This window comes from Salvelinus namaycush, chromosome 7, assembly GCF_016432855.1.
Source record: "Salvelinus namaycush isolate Seneca chromosome 7, SaNama_1.0, whole genome shotgun sequence".
Taxonomy (NCBI): Eukaryota; Metazoa; Chordata; class Actinopteri; order Salmoniformes; family Salmonidae; genus Salvelinus; species Salvelinus namaycush.
This window is the reverse complement of record NC_052313.1, coordinates 50,946,386-50,951,952: the sequence shown is the minus strand read 5'-3', so window position 1 is coordinate 50,951,952 and position 5,567 is coordinate 50,946,386.

Sequence of the window (5,567 nt, the reverse complement as noted above, 5' to 3'; positions counted from 1 at the left end):
TCTCCACAATACCTCTGTGGGGCACAGACATTATGGTTTACATAGTCTGGACTATCCACTGAACCAACCAGACAGATTAGAAACAGATTATTATTTTTTCCCACCTTTATTTAACCAGGTAGGCTAGTTGAGAACAAGTTCTCATTTGCAACTGCGACCTGGCCAAGATAAAGCATAGCAGTTCGACACATACAGCAGAGTTACCAATAATACAGTAGATAAAAGAAAACAAAAAGTATATTTACAGTGAGTGCAAATGAGGTAAGATAGAGTTAAGGCAATAAATAGGCTATGGTGGCGAAGTAATTACAATATAGCAATTAAACACTGGAATGGTAGATGTGCAGAAGATGAATGTGCAAGTAGAGATACTGGGGTGCAAAGGAGCAAGATAAATAAATAAATACAGTATGGGGATGAGGTAGTTGGATGGGCTATTTACAGATGGGCTATGTACAGATGCAGTGATCTGTGAGCTGCTCTGACAGCTGATGCTTAAAGCTAGTGAGGGAGATGTGTCTCCAGCTTCAGTGATTTTTGCAGTTCGTTCCAGTCATTGGCAGCAGAGAACTGGAAGGGAAGGCAGCCAAAGCGGATATTGGCTTTGGGGGTGACCAGTGAAATATACCTGCTGGAGCGCGTGCTACAAGTGGGTGCTGCTATGGTGACCAGTGAGCCGAGATAAGGCGGGGCTTTACCTAGAAGAGAATTGTAGATGACCTGGAGCCAGTGGGTTTGGCGGCAAGTATGAAGCGAGGGCCAGCCAACGAGAGCATACAGGTCGCAGTGGTGGGTAGTGTATGGGGCTTTGGTGACAAAACGGACGGCACCAATAGACTGCATCCAATTTGTTGAGTAGAGTTGGAGGCTATTTTGTAATGACGTCGCCGAAGTCGAGGATCGGTAGGATGGTCAGTTTTACAAGGGTTTGTTTGGCAGCATGTGTGAAGGATGCTTTGTTGCGAAATAGGAAGCCGATTCTAGATTTCATTTTGGATTGAGATGCTTAATGTGAGTCGAAGGAGAGTTCAGTCTAGCCAGACACCTAGGTATTTGTAGTTAACCACATATTCTAAGTCGGAGCCGTCCAGAGTAGTGATGCTGGACGGGCGGGCAGGTGCGGGCAGTGATCGATTGAAGAGCATGCATTTACTGGGTGAAACTGACAGTGTGAAGGCTCTTACTGGTAGTCGGTCTTCCCCATCATGGCCGTGTATGCATGCATGTTTGGCTGGCTCCAGCAGTGGTCAACACTGATGGCTGGGTAGTAGATGATAAAGGCCAGACACATCTCAGTGGTGGCCAGCCCCAACTGCGTGATTCCCTCGCGAGTGGCTGTGTTATAGGTGCACTCCACCACAATCTCATCACCCTGCAGAAAGGAGATACTGCTTTTAGAAAGACCTAATGACTAACAATACCAGTTGACCTGATCAAGAATCCCATGAAATACAGGAAGTACATGGATGCTTACTGGTTTGATGGTCTTAATGGTTGCCAGGTTGATGAACCCCTGCATCTCAAAGATATAGTTCTCATCCACAGCCAGGAAGTCAATCTGCGTTCCATTCCTGCAGAGGGTCAAATCAAGCACACTTTACACCAACAGGTGGTCACGTTGCAGTGGTGCACATTCTCACTGCAAAGAGCCCTGTAGCAGATCATACATATGTCTGATGTGAGGTCCCTGAACTAAGCAGTGAGTGTGACAACCATGAACACAAGTGATGCTCTAGAGTGCCTTCAGAAAGTATTCACACCCCTTAACTTTACACAGAACGGATTCAAATAGATTTGTCAACGAGCTACACCATACACATCAAATAAAATGCATCTCTTGATTAGATAAGTATTCAACACATGTCAGAGTCACCTTTGGCATCAATTACAGCTGAGAGTCCTGCGTAAGTCTAAGAGTTTCACACCTGGATTGTGCAACATTAGCCTATTATCCTTTTCAAACTTCTGTTAAATTGGTTGTTGATTATTGCTTGACAAACATTCAGGTCTTGCCATAGATGTAAGTCAAAACTGCCACTCAGGAACAATCACTGGCTTCTTAGTAAGCAACTGCAATGTAGATTTGTCCTTGTGTTTTAGGTTATTGTCCTGCTGTAAGGTGAATTCACCTCCCAGTGTCTGGTGGAAAGCAGACAAGCTCGTCATCTAGGATTTTGCCTGTGCTAAGCTACATTCACTTTCTTTATCCTGAAAAACTCCCCAGTCCTTAACAATTACAAGCATACCCATAACATGATGCAGCCAGCACTATGCTTGAAAATATGGAGCGTGGTACTCAGTAATGTGTTGGATTTACCCCAAACATAACTTCGTCCTGAATACAAAATTAATTGCATCACATTTTTTTTGCAGTAATACTTTAGTACCTTGTTGCAAACAGGATGCATGTTTTGGAATATTCCTGTACAGGCTTCCTTTTCACTGTCAGTATTGTGGATTAACTACAATGTTGATCCATCACAGCCATTTTATTTAACGAGGCAAGTCCGTTAAGAACAAATTCTTATTTACAATGACAGTCTACCAGAAGGCCTCCTGCAGGGACAGGGATCAAATAAAAAACATTAATCTCCAACTGTTTTAAAGTCACCATTGGCCTCATGGTGAAATCCCTGAGCGTGTCCCCCCCCCCCCACCCCCCACTGGACTGGCCTATGAGAGGGATAGAATACCTCCAGTCACAATACATACAAGCACAGGTGAACAAAATGACAGGTTGACTACGTGAAGAAAAAGCCTCAAATGCAGGAGACACTAACTACATAATGTTGAGACATTAAAAGTTACACCCCATTGTCTTTTTCGGGTTTTTTTTTAACCCTTTTTCATGATATCCAAGGGGGTAGTTATGATCTTGTCTCATCACAACGGGCTCAGGAGAGGCGAAGGTCGAGTCATACGTCCTCCGAAACATGACCCACCAAGCCGCGCTGCTTCTTAACCCGGAAGCCAGCCGCACCAATGCTATTTTCACTTAGATTTGTGAATCCTCTGGGAACCATATAGGGTTAGGACAGTTTTAAAGTTTGCTGGCCTCCGTGTTTAAGCCATTGTTCTAAATCCCTGATTTGTGGTAATTTAATCTAAGTGAAAATAATCAGTAGGTGGATGTAAATGAGTCTCCAGAGAAACCGGCATTGAACCTCAGGAATGGCCATAGGTGCAGATCCCATTTCTCAGGGGTGTGAGCTACTTTCTGGCCTCTTGGGGAATGATACTTTGGCCCACCCTCACATCCAACTTTTGCTCCATTTAGGGAAAAGTGGAACAATTCTCAAAACAGGCTTTAGGTTGTATAGATATTTTTAAACAAACCTTGTGAATAGAAAGTCTATGACAAGGGAACATGATTGTCCCCTTCAATCCTGAACACTTTCAGCACATATTACTTGTTAAGAGTCTGAAACAGTTGACTCACGGTGATGTGGAAGTCTTCCTGGTCACATGACTGGATGGACCTCCAGAAGGTCATGGTGGTTTGACCATCTGCCTCAATCAGGGACAGGAGGGTGTAGGTCTGTTTCTCATCCACCAGGGGAAACCCATTCCCTGTGGCATGATAATCCTGAAGGAGGAACACACACTGATGTTACCTGGACTCTTTATAGAACTTAATTAAGAGTTGTAATAATGTTTTATTATACTTCATTGTTGTGGAGTTTCCATCGCTTCTTTAAAACTTGAACACATTCACATCAATGAGGTTGCTGAGGGGAGGACGCTCATAATAAATGGCTGCAAACACATGGAAATGTTTGATACCATTCCACGTTTCCCCCCAGCCATTACCACAAACCAGAACCTCTAGAGCTTAATCAATCGTTAGGTTTTAGTATACTTCCATGTTGTGGAGTTTCCATCCCGTCTAAAACATTCATATGTAACTTTAAAGAGTAATTTGATCTTCCAAAGGTTTGGGAGGTGTTGAACACCACACCTACAACTCCAGACAATTAGAGGATAATTACTACTACAACTGTTACAGTAGGTCTAGCCTGCTTCTAAGACCTAAAATAACTAACGTTACTCCCATGTGAAAAACACCACTGATAAGGTTGTGTCTAATAGCAATGATTACGGATTTAAATACCTTGAAGTAGTTGCTATCTCGTCCGACTCCGCCAATAACTATATCTGCTCCAGCCATGCCTCCGTTTGGGCTCAACCCGAATCCCACCCAGCCAGTGGTTTTCACGGTCAGCTGGAACGTGATAGTGTCCTGGACATCACTGAACCCCCACTTCAAGTTGACGTTGTTCTCCGGGTCAAGGTGCGCCATGAAGGGCATAGGGGTGTCCTGCTGTGCCCCGGTCCCTGGAGTCCAAGCCAGGAGAAAAATATATGGATCATACTCAGTCACTCAGTTAGACCCTGAGACCTCGACCCGCTGAGCGACAAACACTCCCAAAGAAACAGCTATTTACGGCACACCGCTTTGCTTCTGCTCGCCACTGACCGAATACCCGTAACTATTTGCGTTCTAAATAGTATGCTTTTTAGGTATGCGAAAATAGAACGTTTTATAGTTAGTGAAATTGCGGAAATTGAGGCCAGATGTGTTTGAATAAGAGCAGCGGGGAGGGCTATACAAAATGCACAAATAGCGGGAAACAGGGCAATCGTGTCTCCCTTCTCTGATTAGCAGCTATTGCCAAATGCCAAAAGCAAGTGGGGTGCGTTTAGTTCGATTCAATGTTTGCACTAGTTTTCATAGTGAAGTTTGTAGGTCCTACCTTACAGTGTAGATAGTGTACATACCGCATGTGGATTTGTGTAAGCTCTGCTTCTACGTACAGTATGTTGTCTGTATCCTGTTTATCAGCTCTGCTTCTACGTACAGTATGTTGTCTGTATCCTGTTTATCAGCTCTGCTTCTACATACAGTATGTTGTCTGTTTCCTGTTTATCAGCTCTGCTTCTACATACAGTATGTTGTCTGTATCCTGTTTATCAGCTCTGCTTCTACGTACAGTATGTTGTCTGTATCCTGTTTATTAGCTCTGCTTCTACATACAGTATGTTGTCTGTATCCTGTTTATCAGCTCTGCTTCTACGTACAGTATGTTGTCTGTATCCTGTTTATCAGCTCTGCTTCTACGTACAGTATGTTGTCTGTATCCTGTTTATCAGCTCTGCTTCTACGTACAGTATGTTGTCTGTATCCTGTTTATCAGCTCTGCTTCTACATACAGTATGTTGTCTGTATCCTGTTTATCAGCTCTGCTTCTACATACAGTATGTTGTCTGTATCCTGTTTATCAGCTCTGCTTCTACGTACAGTATGTTGTCTGTATCCTGTTTATCAGCTCTGCTTCTACGTACAGTATGTTGTCTGTATATCAGGTTTATCTTCTGCCTGTATATTCTGTTTATTGTGGCAGCACCATTTCACCAAGTCAAATTCCTTTATATAGAAATGTATTTGGCGATTAAAGGTGATTCTGATCTTCTACAGTTTACAGGACAGGACTCTTATTTTGAAAGATATAAAATCACGTGACCCAGAATCGATTTATCTTGTTTGCATAACACAGCTGGAAAGGAGG